Source organism: Mesoplodon mirus (assembly GCF_964341445.2).
Source record: "Mesoplodon mirus genome assembly, chromosome: 16".
In the NCBI taxonomy this organism is placed as follows: domain Eukaryota; kingdom Metazoa; phylum Chordata; class Mammalia; order Artiodactyla; family Ziphiidae; genus Mesoplodon; species Mesoplodon mirus.
This window is the reverse complement of record NC_138992.1, coordinates 72,868,450-72,892,002: the sequence shown is the minus strand read 5'-3', so window position 1 is coordinate 72,892,002 and position 23,553 is coordinate 72,868,450. Positions and strand designations below refer to the sequence as shown.

Sequence of the window (23,553 nt, the reverse complement as noted above, 5' to 3'; positions counted from 1 at the left end):
CTTGCGAGATTCAGCTTCTAGAACTACTGTTACCATTGAATTGTGCCGTGGGCAGATTTCCTTAATTTTTCCTTTACAATGACTTCTGATATTCCTTTTCCATCTCTTGTACCTCTGAATTATTATTCATCGGTGTAGTCAAGGTGATGATCTTTGACACCTTGATTAGTACATTTCCACGATGGGTGGAAATTGGTACATTTCCACGATGGGTACTTCAAACTATATTGAGAGACTAATTAGAACTTTAGGACAAATAAGTGGCAAATTGCTAATCAGGGTGAATAAAGTGAAGTCTCAGATTTTGTAGCGCCACCAGTAATACCTTCCTACTATCGACTTTATTATTTATTCTTCAGTGCTGGAATCTGTGAAGTTTGTGTTTGTTAATTTATTTTAGAGAAGTATAGTTCGTTTACAATGTTGTATTTCTACTGTACAGCAAAGTGATTCAGTTATTCCTATATATATATACATTATTTTTCATATTCTTTGGAACCTGTTAAGTTTAAGGAAACTGGCTATACCATACATTGATTTAACCACTCTTTGTTTCTTTAGATCGGAAGAAAAACAAGAATGCACTTTAAAAACCACTTCTGGTTTATAAGGTGACCCATTAATCCTCAAAATGACAGGAAATCAAGATGATTCTGTCTGCGGGGTTTCATTTATTAAAATTTAATTTGCTCCTGTGCTCAGCTCCAATGGCTCTGTGCTAGCAAACTAGCTATAATTAGATTAGCAGCCTGCTAAACGCTGGTGACAGCCTGAGCCTCAGAGAGCATGTGCCGGATTCCGCCCGAGCCGCTCCTCATTGGCTGCCAGCCTAGCTGCTCGCCGGTTTGATAGGTTTCCACAGTACTCTTTATGCTGCATTGGAGACACGGATACAGAGACACTCTGCTGCGTTCTGGCCACCGTGGAGGTGCTTAGCTGGTAACGTTACAGGAGGAATCAGGCACCGAGGAGAAGGCGATCGTCTTTGTTGAGAGAGCGAGGCAGTCATCGACTGCCGGCTGCCAGAGGAGATCAAGGAAGAAGTTTCAGTTCATGGTAATTACTCTGAGTCTTTATCTCGCCTGAAAGACACGGCCATGCATGAAATGAAGTGTGTGCATCATGTCATCTGTTTAATTTGATCTAGCTTTTGTTAATATCACACGCTCTCCGGCGTTCCATGTAAAATATGTCCTCCCGGAGAAGGCTGGGCTGGTAGACAGCTACCGTCTTCACGAAAGAATCTTGTTTTTACCTGGATTCAGGAGTGCATGTGCTGGGGAGCGCTTCTTATTGGTTCTCTGCTGTTTTAGGAAAGCCCGATGTTGCATCCATTTAGGTGTCTTTGGAGGTGCGTTTCAGTGCCCTGTCGACTTTGTTTGCATGGGGTCTGGACTCTCCTGAATAATGAGCCGTGGAGGAGAGTTTGGAGAAATACACTTTAATTAGGACAGCAGCGGGTCTCCTGGTGTCAACGCAGGGTCTCAGCCGAAGTAATGTCCATTGTTTCTTCAAAGATGTGTGCAGCCTTCATTTTGGATGGTTCTCTTTGTTTCCCCTTCTGTAGTTTTCATGAAGCTTTTTTCATACAGAGGATGTTAGCGTATCCCGTTCTGCCAGAAACACTTCTAGGTGTGTATTCGGCCTGTGCTGTACAGAATTTTTGACTCGGGCTTTGTTTAACAAGGATGTTGTTCTGGGAGTTGAAATCACAGAAGGTGGGGTTCTCACCACTCTGACTTATGTTTGACAACATTTTTAAATTTCTATTCATGGTTGCCTGGATGATTTTCCAAATCAAACAGTAAATAATCTTGAATTCTGTGATAAAGGTGATACATTCAGAAGGAAAAATATTTAAACGGCCAAGGCTGAGCTTAGAGAAATGCAAACAAATGCAATGTGAGCGTCTGCTTCTCAGCCTACCTTCTCCGTAGAGTTCTGTTTTATTCTGGAAGAGCCCCTTGCCACCATTTAGCCCTCAAACTTCAATATTGATGTCCTCACTGTATGAGACGGTGGAGACCACAGAAACTTGTGCATTGAGTCACCAGTCACACGGCTGGCTGGCTGCCACCATGCGTCTGGGATCCGTGGAGAGCTCTGCTGCTATCTGAAGGCTGTCAGGAATTATCTCCCTGCTCCTGAAAAGCCAGACATTGCCATTTCAGAATTTGGTTAAAGTAGCTGCTTTGATTTGAAGCTATAATCTGGTTCAAGGGGTTCGTCGTGTTCTTTGCTCGAGGAAAACTTCAGAATCCTAACTGTGCTTCCCTCCCCATCCACACCCTCAGCCCCTGTGAATTTCCTCCCTCGTCCATTCCTGGGGTGTACCGTTTCTCCCACATAACAGTTTGAAGAAAACAACAAGGAATATTCTGAAAGTTTGTCCTTTATTGTGATAGGGTGTTGCCTGTAATACAAAAGTTGAGTGTGGTTCATTGTCATCCAGCATCTGGGTTTTGAGATGCCGTGTCTGGTGAAATGGGCACTGGAGGGGTCACCCTGTGGGGGACGCTGACTTCCTCTTTGGACGCCCTGATGATGCAAACCACGCCCCAGTCACATTTCACAAGGGTGCGTGGTGGGGAGCGGAGGGCGCAGCTCAGTTCCGGGCTTTGCTCTTCCTCACCTGCCCAGAGCCCTCCTGCTTCTTCATTCTTTGCCTGAGGTGCTCCCTGTGCAGATGTGGAAAATAACCTCCTATCCACAGACGGGCTGAGACCCTCACTTGGGGAAGAATAAACTGATGCGATCCCATCGTTGTCTGTCCCTCTCCCTTTTCTTAATCTCGTGAAACGCTTCCTAAATTACCCTGGTCTTAGAACATTCTGAGAAGTCGGCTGCCTTAAAAGTAAATTATTGTTCAAACGCAAGCTGTGTGACTCTCCCCTACAAGCGTCGTTGTGAGGCTGTGCGTCACGGGAAGCCGTGGGAAGTGGTTCTGGCTGATGCTGATTCTCAGGGTTGGACCTTAAAAGACTTTCTGTATCTAGAAGGAACTTCTTAAAAAGGTAAATATAAATATAACCGTGTGTGAATATTGTGTAGGAATTTACTATGATATCCCGGAGGGCCTTTTAACATACACTAAAGGGGCATTTTTCTAATAGCACTAAGTAAAATGTTATTTATGTTTTTGCAGAGTAACAAAATCTGCACTTTTATCTTCAGATGAATCACATCTTAACATTTTTTTTAACTATACGAAGAGGAATCTTTATGTATTTCTGAGATAAGAAAGTAAAAACAAATGTCTTGGGCACTTTATAATTTTGTTCTCTCTCATCCTTATAATTCCATAACTCTTTATTGATGAATGACATTTCTGACCAATCAAAAATAGGTCTATTAGCATGAACTAGAGTATAAAGCATATAATATTTTAAAATTAAAACCCTGTCTGCTCTAAGAGTTACTTTCTCACTTTTTCTTCTAGGGGCTTATAATGACAGCAGGAAAAATGATAATCAGTCTAAAAATGAAAAGTTCTTTCACGTAGAATATGATGTGCCACAAAGCAACTGGGCTGCACAGGGCCTGAAAGTTACAGTAAAAAGGAAGGAGTGGGGGACAGTCCAGGGCATGGGGTGAAGAGTTGCCAGGTGGTGCCTGCAGGCGGCTCTCTGGCTGGTCCCCTGGCATCTGTGGCATCAAAAGCACTGAGGGAGGCCAGTCATACACAACTGATAAGTATTTCAGGGTCGATCCTCCAGAACCTGCCTGGGTTGGAAAAAGGTTTGAGGAGCCATTAGGCCTCATCTAAGTGTGTCTAGTTTTTCTTTCATTATTCATTCTGTAATTACGGGCACCTACCATGTGCTAGGTTCTGTGCTAAGCCTTAAAAAAGGAAAGAAGGCGCAGCCCTCTCCGCAGGAAGTGGCAGATTGTGGAGGAGAGGCCGTGAGATAAATAATAATCGGGTGCAGGGAGCAGAGGGAGGCGGCCAGCCTGGGGATCCTGAGGAGGAGTGACCAGGGGTGGGGTGTGAAGACTTCAGGGCAAGGGCAGTAGTGCCTGATCTAGAAGGTTTCTGCAGCACGTGCACCACTCTTAGTGTCAGGTAGGAGTCAGGGTGCGCCACGGACCCGGTTCCTCTTTGACAGGGACTCTCAGTCTCCCTGTTGCCTCATGTGTGACCTGTAATGGTAAATGTCATACACAGGAACTGTCGTGCCTTCTCTTCCTCCTCCCAGCCCTCCTCAGAATGCACACTAGCTTGCTGCCTGGAAGTATGTTTTCTTTTTTCTTTTTTTTTTTTTTTTTTTTGCGGTACGCGGGCCTCTCACTGTTGTAGCCTCTCCCGTTGCGGAGCACAGGCTCCAGACGCGTAGGCTCAGTAGTTGTGGCTCACGGGCCCAGCTGCTGCGCAGCACGTGGGATCTTCCCGGACCGGGGCACGAACCTGTGTCCCCTGCATCGGCAGGCGGACTCTCAACCACTGCGCCATCAGGGAAGCCCTGCCTGGAAGTATTTTTATTGCAATAGATTTATATCACGTGGGATTCGAAAAAAATTTTTACATGCATTCAGTAATGTAAAGATGCATCTTAAAGGCATCACAAAACACCTTCCTCACTGTTGCCCTCCTAAGTAATTTAGGGATGGCTTTTGGAACTGCTTGAATTGCCAGGAGTTATCATTTGCGATGGGATGCCGGTTGACTGTTTTATTTATTTAATTAGCTCTTTTATTTATTTCAGTCACTTATTTTGTATGTGCTCATTAAAGACAAGCTTGTAAATTCTGGGCTTGGAATATAACACTTGCATTTGACCCTCCTATGATTAAGGCCTTCTGCTCTCCTTATACATTTGATGGAATTTAGACATTTTCAATCTTGCCGGGTTTGGAGGGGAAGTCCCCCTTAAGGGTCTCACACTTGCATTAGCTCTTGCCACCAGGAAACTGTCTACATGGAACCAGGCCCTGCATCTCCGATACTTTGGGGCCTGCAGGCAGAACACCCTCCAGATGCTCTAGTTCTCTGCCCTGTCAGGCTTGCACACCGACGTTTGCACAGCCCGTCAGAAGAGCAGCCTCTGTCTTTCCCTGTGTCCTCACCCCGCCCTCCTCGCTGAGCTGGAAGTATTCTCCGTCAGAGCTGATTGCAGAGCCGGCAGCCAACCCTGCTGGCTTCCCGTCCCTGGCTGTTCCTTCCCAGCTGCCTTTTCTGCCCCCCTTTTAAATAGATGTTCTCCAAGGTTCTGCCCTCCGTTAGCCCCCCTGTTACTTGCATTCCATCGGTTGGTTCATCCAATGGCCACAGAGACTCAGCCGCCTTCTTGCGTGTCCGCAGGGCCCCCGCTCCAGCCACATCGGCCTCCTTGCTCCCCCTGCTCGGGGCCCCGGCTGCCCCCCTGCTCGGAGGGTGCTTCCCCCAGTAGACCCCAGGCTTGTTCCCTCAGTGTCTTCGGGATTATGCTCAAGTGTCCCCAACTGCCATTCCAGTGGGACAGTCTAAGACAGTATCTGTTGTATTTAGTCTCCCCTCTCTGGAGGTCAGAGACTTGGTCTTAACCCCCAGAACCTAGAACAGAACTTGGTCCATAGAAAGTGCTCAGTCAGTCCTGGAGAGTGAATGAATGAATGAATGGCTACTGGCATGGCAGGCTGCAGTGCTGTGAAGGCTGCAGTGCTTGAAGGCTGCCCCTGTGGCAGTCAGGAGCTCTGCCCCGGCCAGCTGGGGGGTCTGTGCTGAGCCCTCGCCCTGAGTGGGCTCTGTGTCCTGGACTGAAGTGCGGTTTGTCCCAGGTGGGCTCTAAGGCCCTTTGAGACTCTGACAGCCTGTCACTCCCTGCACACACGCGGACTCCCGTGTGTAGAGCAGCAGTTCTGAGGATGAGATGACGCCCTGTCAACCTTCATTTGTGTGACTTCCCACAACTTGGTGTTGATATTCTTCTATCTTTATACTTGCTATCTGCAGTTAAATGGCTCCGTCAAAAACTAGTCAAGGTGAACAGAACACTTAGCTTCTAACTGAAATGTGTATGTAAAAACTAGCACAGTTTGGTTTACCTCCGTGTTCGTTATCTGTTTTTTTAACTTTATTGACCAATTTTTAAAAGAATTTTCATTTTCTGTTGTTGTATATATTTAATAGCCTGCCTATGTTTGTCAAATAAAAAAGCAATAGCGATCTTTTCTTTTTTTAGATATTTCGTGCAGCAGAGAGTATTTAAAGAGAGGAAGGATTCCCTGTGACTTCTGCCTGCAATCCGTAAAATACTCAGTCCTCTTTCAAGTAAGTGTATTGCTTTGCTTTGATCCATTCTGAGCAGAAGATATTGATTCTCTCTGAAAACCTATGTCATATTACACTAAGACAAAGAGGCTGAAGTTTCAGATATTTTGCTATTTTTTTTTTGAGATAACTGTCTTGTTTTTATTGTTTGCTGTGAAATACAGTGTGAATGGATGTCCACGTAGAAGCACACTCCCCACAGGGAGGTCTGGTTCCCAGTGGCCGCTCGGTTTAGGGGTTACTCACTGCCACCAAACTAAGCCCTATTCTTCATGTCCACAGAGATTGGTCACAGCTTCCCTGGCAAAAGCCAACATAGGAGAGGCGTCCTCAACACCAAGGGAAGCATATGATGATGGCACTTGTGATAAAAGTATTTTAACAATATACCTTTCATACTGTAACATTTCTCTAAAGAAAGGCTCAGGTCAGAGATCTTGGAATTTTCCAGATCTTCAGGTGGATCCGTATACCAAAACAAGCAAAAAAAGAGGAGTCCCACCTTTGAGGGCCTGCAGGACCAAACTAACAGTGACGATGATTTCCTTCCCCAGGGGTTTCCGTGACATGTTGCCTACGTGTCTCCCAGCAGTTCTGGTCTTTTAAGGGCTGTGTAATATTTACTCATAATCTCCCTGGTATCTAGAAGTGCATGGATTCGAAAACAGTATCTAAAAAATGAACGTTTTTACCCTCCAGTGCGAAGTACACTGTCTGTGCTTGGGGAGTGAGGTGGTGTTTTCTGGCAGCCCTAATGCTGTAGGGCCAACAGCAAATGCCTGGGAGCTTGGGGCACAGAGATGTTTGCAGGATGGCCTCCCTAGGGAGGTCCTGTCAGGAGGGCAGAACCTAGGTGTCAGCCAAGGGACAGACCGAGAGGGTGGGGCAGGTGTTGGAGGACAGTCAGCAGACGTGGGAATGTATGTGTCTGTAAAGGACATTGCTGGGTGCTTTGTCCCATGTCCACGCCACCGGCTTCCTTCCTGATGGTGAGCCTGGAGACATCCTTTAGCCAGACCCATCTTCCCATGAAGGAGCTGAGGAAGTGGATGAGCAGTGGCCAAGGTCCAGATGGTTCCTCCCCTTTGACAGAGGGGCTGAGAGCTTAGTGTCACCAAATGAGGAAGTTGAGAATGTTTAGGAAATTGACAGCTAGCTCTCCAGTTAACTCACGTGTGCAAGGACCTGACACGTGGTAAAGAGCAGCCCTTGTGAGGTCACCAAGTCTTAGCCTCGGCGCCCATGTTCCCACGTGACCACATGCTTTGGTTTGATTGACAGCTATCCTCGAGCCTCTCTTCCAGCATCCATATGTAACGTACCATTCCCTGGATAGCACGCCATGCATTTTATAGCTGCTTATCATTCCATCATGAAGAACTTTGTTGGGTAGACGTTGTTGGTCTCCTGGAATCTTAGCATCTAACTTAGGCTGACAAGTAAGAATCAGCCTCTGCCAGGCGGAATTCTGCAGTCTGTGGAAAGAGGGATTAAAGAAAAAGCCAACAGCACATTTCAGTGAGACACACTGAAATGCATCAATCTTATCACCGTGTTCCCTTATCACAGATATAAGAAGTTCTGATATGAAAGCCTTGGGCTCCTCTTGGCTGGAGGGAACTCAGCATCTCCCATCCCCAGCCCCCAGCTCGTAGAATTGCACCTCCACACAGGTGGGTTTAATGGGGGTCGTCTCCAACAGGGCCTGTCTTCCCCACTTTGCTCGTTCTAGGAGCCCACCCATCTTGATTTGCCCACAATTGAAAGGTTTTCTGGAACATGGGACTTTCAAGTGCTAAAAGTAGGACAAGTCCCCAGCAATCAGGGGCCTCTTGTTCCCTCTCAGGATTCCCTGCGCCCCTCCTCCCACCCAGCTGGCTCCTGGCAGCAGGTGAATTGGCAGCCCTAGTGGCCAGGAAAGAACTGCAAGGTTGAGCAGACATGAGTGTATACTCAGCTCCACTGCGTACTAACCCTGCCATTGGACTTCACCTCTAAGCCTCAGTTTCCCACGTGCCAAGCAAGAATACCAACACGCTCCTAGGGATTTGGGGAAGGTCACATGACCACAGGAAGTGCCGGGGAGAGGGTAGGCCTGGAGAAGCTGGGGCCCCTCCTTCCTCCCTCCTGGACCAGATAGTGAGTTGCCTTCACAGGCATAATTGTCTTGAGCTTTGTCAATATTATTATTTGGCCAGGCCCTGCATCAGGAAGATTAGAAAGGATTCAGCCCTGTCACTCATTAACGCAGTGTCACCTGGATTAGGTAGACTCTAAATCTGGACTCCTATGTGTGATTCCCAAGTAATGCCAGGTCTCTGTGTGCTGGTTACTTTAAATCGTTTTTATACCAGTTTCCCCTAAAGAAGATAGAAACAAACAAAAAGGTGCTCTAAAGATTGTTGTGAAAAGCATAGTTTTTGTCTTGTTATCCAAATGTTTTCGGCTATTTTCACATTTAAAGTTCTTTAAAACTTGTTCTTTTCTGAGTTTATAAATGACAGATAAGTCTCCTTATAAAGAATATGTATTATTATTGTCATCAACATTTTTCACCACTCCTCAATACGTGTATTTAAGGTTACTATGTTTTAAAAGTATAAGATGGGTCTTTTTTTAAAAGTGATCCCTGGGGCTTTCCTGGTGGCGCAGTGGTTGAGAGTCCGCCTGCCGATGCAGGGGACGTGGGTTCGTGCCCCGGTCCAGGAAGATCCCACATGCCGCGGAGTGGCTGGGCCCGTGAGCCATGGCCGCTGAGCCTGCGCATCCGGAGCCTGTGCTTCGCAACGGGAGAGGCCACGGCAGTGAGAGGCCTGCATACCGTTAAAAAAAAAAAAAAAAAAGTGATCCCTTCTTTTAGGGAACTAAAAAAGAAAATGCAGGCGTAAAATGACCTTGTAATGTGCTTTGAATCAAACTTTTGAGTTTTTTCAACCTAGAACCTCAGTCCTCCTATGTAGTGTACATGTAAGTCGCCTTTCAAGGGACACACAACTACCAACCTCTGTGCGTTATTCAGGTGATTGCAGTTTCAGGAAGTAAGTTACAATGTTTCCCTTGTTTTTAGTTGCCCATTATCTTAATCAAACTGAAATAATTGATAAAGTCAGTTTCTCCCAGAAAGTTGCCATTTTCAAAACTTCTCTGGGATGGAGTTTTGTTCTTTTATAGTGTGAGTGCTGGGGACTTGAGATTGCTGGGAGCAAAAGCAGGCTTGCAGTTTTGTTTGTGTGGTAAATGGTCCTGACCAAGAATACCTGCTAGCTTGCCACAAACACCTTTTCTCCATCTCAGCGTTTCCTGAAGCTGGTCCTCCGCAGCGAGGGATCTGTTTCCCCTCCATGACTCATCTACCTTTCACGCCAGCATCTCTGACTCCTGACTTTTCCCACATCAGTTCTTTGCCAAGCGAATGACTCAGAGCTCAGGTTCCACCAGAACCATCAGGTGGCTCCTCGAAGCCGGCTCGGCTGACCTTGAGCAGGTCTCCTGGGGCCGGGGAGAGCTGGCCGCTGCCGAGACCCCCTGACCGGGCTCGCTGCCTTTTAAAAAAGAAGAGGGAGAGGAGGGGGCATCCTTGGGGAAAAGCAGCTGGGATTTCAGTTGTTTTATTCCCCTTGTTCACAAAGATCCTATAGGCTTCTGGAAGGATAGATATAAGGATATTTCCCTCTCTAAAATAAATACCCCTCCCCATGGGACTTCCCTGGTGGTCCAGTGATTAAGATTTCACCTTCCAATGCAGGGCGTGCAGGTTCGATCCCTGGTTGGGGAGCTAAGATCCCACAAGGCTCAGGGCCAAAATAAAGCAAAAGAAAAAACAGAAGCAATATTGTAACAAACTCAATAAAGACTTTAAAAATGGTCCACATCAGAAAATATTCAAAAAATAATAATTTAAAAAATAAAATAAAATAAATACCCCTGTACACAGATTCTGTTTGTGAGGACTGAACACACATTTATTATGAAGTTCAAGAAGCCACTGTTGATTACAAGTTAAATTACTAAATGACCGTTTAAGTTATTTGGCTTATTTAAAATGCTGTTTTTTGAAATCAAATGAAAGACAAATTCTGTAGGTTGCAGTGTGTGCGTCCTTTGTTGTTGTTCATTATTAATGGCTGTTACACTTTAAGTCAGTTCATTGTCAATGGAGGCATTGCTTTTCTACAAAGACCAGCAGAAAAGGTAAGGCTGTCATCTGTGCAAGGCCTGCTCTGGGACCCCACTGCTGGAAGCGTCACATGCCTGCAGAGAAGGTGTGAGTCTTCATGGTGTAGACAGGGGTACAAGAGTCAAAGAGGTTAACCTCATATAAAGGGCAACCATGTGACCAGACACACACTGGGTGTAGAACCCAGGTCCACCTCTTCTATAAGACCCCAGACCTTTCACACCAGTTGATTTCTTTATAGTGATGGGGTCATAAATGGAACCAGAAAGTTGGTTGAGGGCCCCATAAGAGCATGGCCATTCGAGAGAGAGGAGGACGCCTGCTGAGGGATTAGACCTTCACATTCATTCTCCAGCCTGCCGCGTGTCTGCTGCATCCCTGCGGACTGAGAAAGCGTTTATGCGTTCTGAATACTCAGCAAAGTTCAGAAACATGGAGTGTCCTCTCCACACTGGTCCACGCACGATAGCCCAGTGCTGTGGTCTCAGTGTGTGTGTCCCCCCCCCCCCAAATTCACATGCTGAACTCCTGGTGGCCAATGGGGAGGTAATTAGGAGATGGGGCCTCTGGTAGGTGCTGAAGTCCTGAGGGTGGCCCCTCATGAATGGGGGAGGGATTAGTGCCCTTTAGAGAAGAGGCTCCGGGGAGATGCCTTACCCCTTCCACCACGTGAGGATGGGGCAGGGAGTCTGCAGCCCAGAGGGGAGGCTTCACCAGAACACGACCGTGCCGGCACCGTGATCTTGGACGTCCAGCCTCCAAAATTGTGGAAACTAAACGTCTGTTGTTCATAAGCCACCTAGTCTGTGGCATTTTGTTATAGCAGCCTGAACATAACAAAGACCCCTAGGATAAAAGTATGTTAAATATTCAGTTCTGTTATTTTGTTACGTACCTGTGTTCATAGATATAACAGAAACCTGAGAATCCTCCTAATCTGCGTTTCTTCTTTGGGAAATTCCTCCTGTTTAGCTGAGGAGGAGAAGCCACTTTCTCTGCCCCTAGTCTTTGGGTTGTGTTTGGACATGCTGCACGGAGCACTGGTCCATCGGTGACCAGAAGTATTGATCTCGTGCCGTTACTTGAGTCTTGTGGGTCTGATTCTCTGTAGGACACACTTAAAGCTGAGCTCAACATCATCCTTGGTCAAAGAGAGGCAGCTTTGACCAGGACGGTCAGCGGAAGGACCTTCCTCTGGAAGGACACCCCATGGCGTGACTGTACCCCACGTGCCTGTATAGGCGTCAGGCTTTGCGGACCCTCCATGTGTCCCGTGCATCGGCACTGTCATCTCTTTGTCACCAGACAGCTCCATTCCTGACTTCGCCATCTGTTCGTGAGCCTGCCTTAGTCTTTGCTCTCAAACCAGTCCACTTGGTAAGCAGAAAAGTCTTTTGCAAGCACTGTTTTCATCTTGTTACTTCCCTGCTCCAAAATCCTGTTTCCTCCCAGTTACCTATGGATCAGATTTAAATTCCAGAGCCTGGCAGTTAAAGTCACCTCTCAACTGGGATCCCCACCCTCATCAAGTCAGTATCCAGGGACTTCCCTGGTGGTCCAGTTGTTAGGACTCTGAGCTTCCACTGCAGGGGGCACGGGTTCCATCCCTGGTTGGGGAACTAAGATCCCACATGCCGTGCAGCACGCACCCCCGCCAAAATTAAGCACCCAAACAAACAAAAAAAAAACCAAAAAAACACAAATATCCATTTCTCTCCTCCTGTTTTTCACATACCTGTCTCATCAGAGTGTACGAGCTTTTCCTTGCCTGGAATTCCTTATCAATTCCTGTCTCTCAGAGTCTGGGAGTTCCTTTGAGGCCCATTTCAAAAGTTACTTTTTCCTTTTAAAACAAAAGTCTTGGGGAACTAAGATCCCGCAAGCTATACTGCATGGCCAAAAAAAAAAAAAAAAAAGTCTTTTGAGCAAAATCCAAGAATTTTTACCTTTCATTCCTTCAATTTTTTTCACAATTCAATACATACTAGGTACATTTATAAGTAGTCTTGAAATTATTTTTTGCTTTAAGCGTTTATATGATTCTCAAGTTACATGGTAAGTTGATGTAAAATTTTTCCCTTAGTGCAAAGACTGCTCGGGCTCTCAGTTGTCTGCGAGAATGAATAAACAAGCAGCACTACGCAAGCCACCCCGGCCGTCCACACGGCGCACGAGGAGAAGGTGGGCTGGAGTTGAAATCCGAGAGGAAACTGCGGAGCATTTTGCTGCATTAGCAGAGTTCTGAGGACTGATTAAGTTCCTGGAGAGGGTTGAAGCTATTTATCAACCTGGGAAGCCCTCCACAAAAATAACAATTTTATTCAACAACCCAGACTGGAAAGCTGCTGTCAGTTCTTTTTTTTTTTTTTTTTTAATTTATTTATTTTATTTATTTTTATTTTTGGCTGCGTTGGGTCTTCGTTGCTGTGTGTGGGCTTTCTCTGGTTGCGGCGAGTCGGGGCTACTCTTTGTTGTGGTGCGCGGGCTTCTCATTGCAGTGGCTTCTCTTGTTTCGGAGCACGGGCTCTAGGCACACGGGCTTCAGTAGTTGTGGCACGCGGGCTCAGTAGTTGTGGCATGCGGGCTTAGTTGCTCCATGGCATGTGGGATCTTCCTGGGCCAGGGCTCGAACCCGTGTCCCCAGCATTGGCAGGCAGATTCTTAACCACTGTGCCAGCAGGGAAGCCCTGTTGTCAGTTCTTAAATGTCCATAATCTAGTAACATCTAAATAGACATGTACTAACAAAATCAAGAGGAAAGTAACAGCATCTCCTCCGGAAGGTGGAACAGACCCACTGACAGCAAGAAGCACAAGTAGAAACTCAGTCAAAATCCCCCTCAGTTGGGGGGCTCAGTTCAGATTTCCTCTCCTGCGTGGAGACTCTTCTTATCCCCAAATCTGCGTCTATTCAGAATTTACAGATTCCATGTACTCGTGGTCCCTTCGGGCTATGCGTGCAGTCCGGTCCTCTTTTCATTCTCTGAGGATATAAAGGGCGCTAATTAGTCTGGTTTCTGTTACGGGAAGTTGCTGCGCCTGTTTCTAGTCGATTATAGGCGATGTGAGGGTAGGAATTATGTTTTAATTCTGTGTCTTTAGAATCCAGCACAGAATCTAACATGACAGAGGCCCGAGAACAGTCTGTGGGCTTTAACAGGACTGAAGGACATCCTGTACGCGAAAAGGACCATTGTGGGTTTCACGTCTGCTGTCATGCAAGTGTGATAGCAGTGTCTGCGGATACAGGACATGGCCACGCGGGGGTTAAGAGGGCCAGCAGCCCAGGACCTGTCTCCATTATGCAATGTGCTGCATTCTGCTTTTGTGGAGCTGTTTATTCCTCGCTGCATTCCTTGAGCGCCACCGGTTTGCACACGCAGCATTGGTGTCCATCAGCTGTGTACTGGGCTCACTTCACAGCTGGGCGTTCAGCTCATCTGAGTGGCCCTCAGGAGGGCCAGCCAGACTCAGGTGCCTCCTTCAGAGCCTTGGAGAGAACCTCGTACTCTTAACACCCTTTGGTCACTAAGCAGTCAAATAAGAGATGCTCAGTACAACTAAGAAAAACTATGTAAACCTGTGACTTTAAAGCTCCCATTAAGAACCAGGAAATTAAGAAGACATTTTATGCCAGATCTGCGGCGTTTTCGGGTTTCTCATTGTACTTTATTAGTGACACTTGACATTATGTGTGTTTGTATCTCATTAATCTTAAATACAACGACTATGTTTCAAAGCACGTTTTGATAATTAGACATTCGCATCCAATCGATCTCTTATTTTTAAGACTGTTGAAACCTGGTTTTGAAGTGCTGTGTGAAGTGTTCTTAAATTTTAAACTAATACGTAGCCACTTTATTGGCACTTAGCCTCATGCATAAGTAGGACGGCTGTGTGCTTCTGAGGGTATGTCGTAGGGCGCTACTTCTGTTTTCGACACGTGCATTATTGCCGTGATGTGTGAAATCCTTTACAGACCGCCTCCTTTAGTTCCCAGTCTCCTCCCAGGTCAATACCGGAGGCTGATGCTCTACAGTGCATTTCGGGGCTTGTGCATTTCCCAGTGAAGGCACTGGCGTGGTAACGGACGGAGAGCTCCAGAGGGTAAGGATGCACGTGATGTGGCACCAGTAGGAGATTGTGGAGCTGGGGCTTTGCTTGGCATTTGCTGGGCACCTTCTCAGGGGCCAGGGGTGGCGCTGAGTCCTTTATGTGCGTCACCTCCAGTAGTTCTCACCGTGGGTAGTTGTTGAACAAAGCAGGTAATCACGGGGTGAGATTCGAGCCCTTGTCTGTCTGGCTGCAGATCCATCCTTACCCACCTTGCCAAAGTGCGTCGAGTGTGATGGTTTGGTGCGCCCGGTGTTTTTCAGACTTTGGAGGAAAATGTTTTGTGTTTTGGTTTTTGGGGGTTATTTTTCCTATTTAGAAACTGTATTCTTTCGACAGATTAGATTTACTGAAGGTTTCTCGGAACCACAGGAATTGCTGCAGGTACCACCCAAAGGTTCCCCTTCCAGCGGGTTTATCACATGGTGGCCCCGGAGAGACCAGTGGTGTCCGTCACCTCTGTCCTCATCTGGGGACCGTGATGGTTCCCCTCGTCACCGGGGACTCAGGTCACAGGCTTCGCTCCCAGCCCTCTGATTTGAGGCTACCTGTCAGCAGTAGCGATTAGCTTTTTGATTACAGACTTACACATTTCACAAAGTGCTTTCACTTCAGCAGCCTTGAGGGGTGGGGGAACCGTAACCTCAGCTTGGCAGATGCGGCAGCAGATGCCTGGGAGACGGTGACTTTTCCAAGTTGTGTGGTTCGCACAGGAAGAGCCAGGATACGAGCCCTTCTGTCTCCTGCTACATCCCGGCTCCGAAAAGAGACCTCTGCTGGGGCCGGCACTTCGTGGGCCAATCTGTAGAACGGATGACTTCACCTTTGTCGATAATTTTCCAGCTCTGTCCTCTCAAGCACTAGGGACCTCAGGGCTGAGGGGTATTGAGCTTTGAGGCACTGCTCCAGCCCAGGCCCTCTGCGTCAGCCTATTTTACACATTGATGTCCCAGTGAGCTCGACTTGAGGTGAAGCGTCTGCAGCTGAAACATGCTCCAAAGACGGCTGAACCCCAAGGTTCTTACCACACTCGGGCCCGGTGACAGTTTTTTTTTAAATCAATGAAATTAATATAAACATGAGTAAATTGTCGATGGGGAAATATTATTTGGCTTACAAAATTTGTTTGCAGCTTTCCAAAAATGTGTCTGTTGACTGAGGCCAAGAGATGCCCCTCAAAGGAAAACTCCCTCCTGCACAGCTCAGTACGGGGCACCTCGTTCAAACCCAAGTCGCTCCTTCCCTGGAGTTTTGCTGCCCTCCTCGCCCTCTTGGATCTGCTCTGCACGCTCCACAGAGCACCAGCCAGATTTAAAGCATCAGGTTGCTCCCTGCTCACTGGCTCCCATCACTCTCAAGGTCAAGTTCAGGCCCCCTCACTTGGATACAAGATTCCCTGAGACCGTCTGTCCACCTCTCCTGCTCTGTCTTCCTCCCTCACAGGGTTTCCCCCAGGATGAGGAAGGGACCCACGGCCCCCGTGAATGCCAGGCTCTCTCTGCCCTTGGCCTTGGGCTTGTGCTGTCCCTACTCCTGGCACAGCCTCAGCGGCCTGCTCCGGGCCTCCTTTCTTCCGGTATTGTCTTCCTTGAGCCTATGACTTAGCCTCGCCCGCCCCTTGCAGGTGGTTTCATGGCCCCTCGTGTGCCTTCTTTCTGCCCTGAAACAGACCCTTTCCATTCAAATGGAGTCTCTTCTCTCTGGTCTGTGATCTCAACGATGGCACAGATTGCAGTCACTTTTGTATCCCTCGTGGTCAGAATAGCACCTGGCTCCTGGGAGCAGCCCAGTAACTGTTTTGCCAAAATGAAATTAAATGAAAAAGTAAAATTGTATTATGGTATCTGTTTCAAGCAATGCACAGAATATAAAATACGTAATTGCTTGACACCTGGTATAGTATGCTAGGATTACAGATAATGTCATAATTAATTGTAAACAATAATCACAACTTTCAGTTTTTCCATTAAAACTCATTCTACTCCACGCATACATATATTCAGTGAGTTCGTATGAAACACTGAATTTCCTCACCACCCCAGTCACTCCATAGCTGTCTTCATTATTTTACTGACTTGCTGAATTCCCAGGGCCCAAATGATGTTTTCAAGTCACATGTCGAGTTTAGAACTCCTGCAGTAAAATGATGTTTCCAGACAGAATGCTCCGTCCTTCACAGTTAAAGTGCTGAATTCAGTGAAATATTCCTCTTTCTTTCCATAATGGGTTGTGGTCTCTTTATTCTTGGAAGAGGTTTGAGGAACGATTGTATATGCTTCTTTTTATGGGGTACTATGACTATGAACACTTGGTTTAATAAACCACTTTCTATTTCTCCCATTTCCCAAACTTTAGGGTTCTCGGTTGATTGCGTGCCCTAGAATTTGTGTGGACGTTTTGAAAACACTGAACGCCAATGCAGAGTTAGGCCCTCATCCTCAGAGTGAGAGGGCGGGGTGGTGCAAGAGGGGAAGTGACATTGTGTCCAAAACCCATCAAGGACAGACTTTGCGGCCTTGACGCTTGCTTTTCTATCAGAGGGCTCCCAAGGTGAAACCCAGGCCCTTCCACTTGCTACCTTGTAAATTTGATCCCTTGTAAATCTGCCACATTTTCCCTTGTTACAACAGTTTTATCTTCTCTTGGGCATAAATGCTGTCTTTGACAGGTGCAGAGCCCGGAGCCATGAATATTCCTTTAGCAGCAGTGGAAACTCTGCAATAAAGCTTTGAGGTTTTAGGATGACAGTCAAGTGGTCCACACAGGGCAGGGACAAGCTGAAATAAAACCTTCACAGATGAGTGGTTTTATTTCACAGCAACTCCGTGGTCTCGATGCTGCCCGTCATAGGCCGCCTCTCTTCATCGGCCCCGTGAAGCTGTGAACTTCACTGGGCAAGGATCATAAAGTATTTCGTCACTTGAAGGCCATCAGTGGCTAAGCTGTCATTTCTTCAGTTCTGAGAACATGAGCGATCTCTCTCAACCTTATCCTTTGCATTGGGGGATCTATTTAGTTGTTTAATGCTTCTCTTTGACTGCTACTTCCCTCAGCTGTGGTGCTCAAAACATGGTGCCTTAGACTCACAGTAATTTAGTTCTGTGATTTGATATACTTGTGGGTGCCTTAGTTTTATGGTTTTTGCTTTCCACAAAAAAGACATAATAGAATCTGAACTCAAAGCCATGACCTTCTACTACTCAAAGTACATTTCTTTCCCTGGTCATTTTTTTGTTGTTGTTATCAACACCCATGGTTTCACTTTGCAATTATTCAATTGGGTGTGATAAATGGATTACGACCCAAATAAGGACCAAAATAATATGACAATTTGAAAAGACACTCACTTGGAGCAACACCATAAACATCCTAACATTGTAATGATATGACAGAGAATTTGAGAAGTAGATGTAATATGGGGGCATTAATGATAAATTTTACTTCTAAGTTAAAGTTATTAATTTTCAAAGTTCGTATGGCTCTTCTTTATTTTCAGATTGGGAGATCATCGTTTAGGAAAAAAAAAGCATTTCATAGAAGTAAAATACCATTGAAAACTAATTTTTACTTTAAAAACGTATTTTTGTCATTATGGCATCTTTTAGAAAATTTTGTTCTTTGTTGCACCTGAAGTATGATTCTGTCCTTCTCCCCAAATGTGTCACCCATTAGCAAGATTCAGTTCCAGTTAATTAGTTTTGTTAAAAATAAAGGCTAAGGTCTGTGCACACTCTGAAAGAATGTCAGTGTTTTCCTCTCATCATTTATAAAGATTGACTTGAGTTTTTCTCCACATGGCCTCGCCAAGGACTCTGCCTGATTTTTAATATTAACAGCACTAATAACTTGAACAGTAATAGTTACGGCAGCTGACATTTATTGGATGCATGCTATGCACTCCGCCCCCTTTTGAGCATTTACCTGAATTTTCTCACTTGATCCTCAACATGGTCCAGATTCTTGTACCTGGAGGAAACTGAGGCACACGAGTCCCGTCCCCATGGGACTGCTCTCCACTTAGGTCCGTGACTGCAGGTCTGGCCGGGCCCTTGTCCCCCTAATAAATGCTGCCCTTTGGTGGACCACAGGTCTCTGTAGAGGGTCAGAAAAATGCCCCTCTAGAGGTGAACTCTGTAAGACAAAAGAGAAGGGCATTGTCACACTCACCTCTCCAGCCAGAACTGCCGGTGAAGCAAAGCAGAATGGGAGCATTTCCTTCCAGCAGCATCCCTGGTGGAGACGCCTTAGTTCAGGGATCGGTGACCGTCAGCGTGCGGTCACGAGCATCGCTGCACCTGTGTGCAGTTGGGGTGTGAGCCTGCCCTCGTCCATGCCTTCTGCTCGCTCCTTCTCGTGACCCCTTGGCCATTGGTCATGACTCAGTTGTCCAGCTGGTGTTCGTGAGCCCCTGCTAGACAGCGGCCACCGTGCGCTCCATCTACTTGAAGGCTGTTGTGAAGGTCCCGCGTTTCAGCTCAGCCCATCTTGTCTCTGTGGACACAGCGTCACGACTGGATAAGCGGGGTGCTGTAACTCACAGCAGGAAGCATAGGGAAATCTGTGGGTGACTTTGTCACCCCCGGGGTCCCCATCAGAGCACACATCCCAGGTCGTCCACACACTGGAGAAGAGGAAAAATGGAAGCCTAGGCAACTTCTGAGCCTGAATGCCGTGTGCACGCTCATAAAAATAGAAATTCTACCCAAAATCACCATGGGTGATGACCCTGAAAAGCGAAAATGCAGATCTCTCTTCTCCCCTTGTGGTCCTTGTGTTTTAGGGAATGTGTGAAATGATCGCTCCCTGGTGAAGCGGTCTGTTACCATGGAAACGCGCTTACTAGTCTCTAAGCCCTTCCGGGTAGTTCCAGGAACATTAACTCTCTACTAGTATTTAAAAAAAAAAGTATCTAAGATTAATATCTGGCTTTTGAATAGTTACAGTGATTGAAAGGAAAGCATTCATTTCAAATTACTAATAGAGTCTTCTCATCTGAGAAGTATTACATTTGATGTTATTAATAATCATACTTCACATAAGCAGAGTGACGCCTGCTAGGACATGGCATGTTCTCTCGCTGCTAATCGAGCCTTCCTTTTCCATCGCTTTGGGCTTGGCTTTAGATTGATCTGGGGAACATAATGTTATTTAATCATACTTTGCTGTTTATGTACTATTTCTGTCTTTTAAATCTCAACTTCCTTACGGAGACGTGCCCACCATCCCTACCCAGACAGGGTGAATAATTGTTCACTGTTCCTCCTGGACAGTAGATTTTGTGTGAGGTGTCTATATTCCTGCTAATTTCTTAGTTTAAACTGGGAGTAACATCTAAAGGAATGTACGGAAATATTCAAGGTTATAGAGTAGTTAACTGTGATATACTTAAATATTTAAATGTAGTTTTTAAAATGAATACTTAATAAGTTTAAAACTTAAACACGAGTAATTTTCAGTGTTTAAATATAGTTTTGAAACCCTGAGAAAAGTAGGTATTTTTTATAAAATTTCTTAATGTGTGGTGTTTTTTTTTTCTATCATGTAGTGTATGGTGTTACATGGAGGTGGGCCTAATGAAGGCTGTATGTTTTACACGCGTATTTTCATTTAAACACTTTTTGTTGATTTCTGTCCGCCCCTCCATTCTCTTTCCTGTTACCTAATTTCTAAGCATTCAGAATACCGCCCTTTTGTTCAGTGTCCTAGTTGCATTTTGTGAATTTGTCCAGGCTTTCTGCATCCGCAAGTGCTCTGGCAATGCTGTCTGGCTAAACTTCTCCCTGCCCCGATCTCTGTTCTTTGTCCCTTTTTTCCCTCTTGTGTCTTAGATTCTAGGAAAATTTTTTGGAATTCAGAGGGTATAAACTCTCTTCTCCTGGTTCTGTGTAATGCCCATCACATACACATTCACAGACTGCAAATAGTGAAATGGCACTTATTACATTTAATCTGACTCTTCCTCTGTAACTTTGAAAATAGTCATTAGTTCAATTGGGGGGGCTTGTCGTTTAGTCCATAAGATTATTATTCCCTTTGAAGGGGGGTAGACTCCTTCACAGAGGGCAACCTGCAGGTGTTATGTGTTGATTCTGTTCTCAGTTGAGTATGTTTCATATACTGTATTCATTTCCTAGGGCTGCCTTAATGTGGTACCACAAACTGAGTGGCTCAAACAGCAGAAATGTATCGCCTCCAGTTTAGCAGGCTAGAAGTCTAGGTCAGGGCTCCAGGGTGCATTCCTTGTTCCATGCCTCTCGCCCAGCTTCTATGGTCTGCTGCAGTTCTTGGTGTTCCTTGGCTTGTGGAAGCATCACCCTGATCTCTGCCTTTGTCTTCACATGGTGCTCTCCCTGTGTATGTGTCTGTGTCCAAATTTCCCCTTTATATAAGGACACCAGTCATATTGGATTAGGAGCCCTCCCACCTCTGTATCATCTTAACGTAACCAATTACATCTGCACAACCCGGTTTCCAAGTAAGGTTACATGCTGAGGTCCTGGGGTTCTGGACTTCAATATAGGAATTTTAGAGGGACACAATTCCACCCATAACACCTATCGTTACAATAAAACTTGTTTTATATCCTAAGTCTGTTCAGCAGTTTTACAACAATCAGATCTTGTGTTTGGATCACAATACAAATCAAACACAGTTGGTGTGGATGCCTTTAGTAAGTGGAGTCCCGAGCATTCATGCCTTGGCCAGCTCCACTGAGCACTCTGCTTGTTCATGACCTAGGAGGGTCCATTTATTCTTAATCATACCAGCTTAACCTCGTTTAAAGAGTAAATTAATTGGTGTCTAAACTTGCGCCAGCAACTGTTACTCCCCAATGGCAATGAAATCTCTAAACATCTTTCTAACCTTTTCATCAAATGATAATTTCATTTTAATCCCCAAATAGCCTTGACTCTAATGAGTATTTAGTTAGAATTAACCACAGGGTATCATTAATTAAGAGCTGTATTGATTTCCAATCTAGGTAAACTGACTTCCTCCAAAATCGAATATTTTTCATGTTTCAAGAGTTAATTTCTCCATGGTGCATTACTGCACTGTAATTTAATCGTGGTGTATTTACATCACCAGCCAGCAAGACGGCCAGGTTCTAAATGGCGAATGGCATCTGGCCGCTCACCATCATTTGTACCCCTTGGTACCTGTTTCCTTGATCCTGCAGGTCTGTGCCCACCAGCCAGGAGGCAGTAATCACTGTCTTAGTTTGAGTCCCAGGCCACGTGCTTTGTTTATTCCCCAGGGGAGACACGAAAGCCGAAAGCTGGAGCTATACCGTTTGCTGACTTGTATTTATTCTGTTTAAATGGTGCTCAGGCCCTGTACCTAAAACTTGAAAGGAAGGGAAATCTTCTGTATTAACGCTGCTTGTAGTTATTTTCTAGACCAGCCCATCTTACTTTTCCTTTCTTTCAACAATGCTGACTTATTCACCAACACTTTTCAATAACATGGTTACATTAAAGCAGAGAGAGGATGTTAACAGAAGCAGCTTGCAGATAACGGTGCCACCGCTTCCGTGGAATTCAGAGTGAGGCACCCTGCCTCAGTGACAGAAAGAGGACCTCTGATCGACAGAACTTGGAAAAGATGACACAGAGCAGCAAAAGCATATTCCCACAAATCAATTCACTTCTGTTTTAGAGCAAAAAACATAGGAAATGATCTATGTACAGTGTACTAATTTCTTATTGTGTAATTTGATTGTAATGCTAGAGGTTTACCATTGTCTACATAACTTGATCTTCAATAAAATTATATATTCCTCACGTCTGACTTTTGCTTCAGATTATATCTAAATTAACTAATTAACAATTTTTTTTAAATGTAGCCAACGACTTTAAACCTAGAATACATGATTTCAGTTATGGAAAGGTATTTGTTTGGGCAAAGATGACTATAGATAGCTTGTTACATTCGTTGCCTAAATGAGTTGATTTCCACCAGGGTCCTGGCAATACAGGTGCCTCGCGGCTCCCTCCTCTGCCTCCGCCCTCAGCTTCTGTTTTCCGTTCCTGCTGCTGTGCCTTCGTCGCTACCCCCAGTACAGGCTGTGCTTTTGTCTGTTCTCATTCCACGTGTGTTTTCAGTGGGGCATCTCAACTTCCCCAAGTCCCCACCCCGCCCTGCTTACCTCCACACAGTCCACTGCCTTCCCACACACACTGCTTCTCATACGTTGGGCATTCCATGAACCAGGATGGACATTGATCACTCAGGCTAGAAACTTCAAAACTATTAAGGAGGTTCAAGAAGAGCGTAACGTGATCAGACTTGTGCTTTAGAAAAGTCAGTCATTCTGGGAGAAAACATTATTGTCCTATTATTGGCACGTATTAGGCAGTGGGTACCAGCAGTTCTGTACAGAAAAAGAAGTTTGTCTTTTCTTTGCCTTTCCTGCGAGATGAGAGCTTCCTCGAATGGGTAACCAAGCACGTTGCAGCCGAGAGCTGTAACCAGCAGTAGAACTAGGTGCTCTGGTATGGGGGCGAGGAGGGGCTTGTTTCAAAGACTTTGGCCATTTCAGTAAAATCGCTTTGGGCTGCATGTTACGTAAGGTTGGAGAACAAGTTCTGGAGCTGGATCCACCTGGGTTTCATCATAGCTGTACTACCTGATGGGTTGTTATTTTTCAGAATGTTTCATTTTTCCTAGATTCGGATGTCTTTTTCAACTCTGAATGTTCATGCAAACCTTAGGAACTTGATTGCTGCCCCAGCTTAAACAACTAGGAAATACTCCGTTGTAGCCCGTGGAGTTGGAAGACAACTGTCTGGTGCATTTGAATGCTGCCCCATCATTTCTCTTTGCTTTTCGGAGTTCCAATCTGCATCAATTTCTGTTACACGTTTTAGCTGAATAAAACCAGTTGCTTAAAGCCACTGTCCAAATTTCAGTTACTGCAGTGTATTAGCTTTAGTTGCATGAAGTACAAACCTCATAGCTAGCTCTTCAGCCCATAAATCACTAAGTAAACAGCAGGTGTGCATCTTGACCAATGA

The 23,553-nt window shown here is 45.7% G+C and overlaps 1 protein-coding gene across 8 annotated transcripts in view; it reads left to right on the top strand.

The window, feature by feature from the left end:
* Positions 1-23,553, top strand: part of FAM110B (family with sequence similarity 110 member B) — a 130,858-nt gene that overhangs the window by 72,262 nt on the left and 35,043 nt on the right. For 2 of the 8 annotated variants that reach the window (XM_082601350.1, XM_082601352.1), the window contains exons 4-6: positions 6,159-6,247; positions 7,817-7,920; positions 10,387-10,509. The gene's annotated coding sequence lies outside the window, so the exon portion shown is untranslated. The remainder of the gene's footprint in view (positions 1-6,158; positions 6,248-7,816; positions 7,921-10,386; positions 10,510-23,553) is intronic. The other 6 variants (XM_082601349.1, XM_082601356.1, XM_082601351.1 and 3 more) reach the window with 5 other exon arrangements.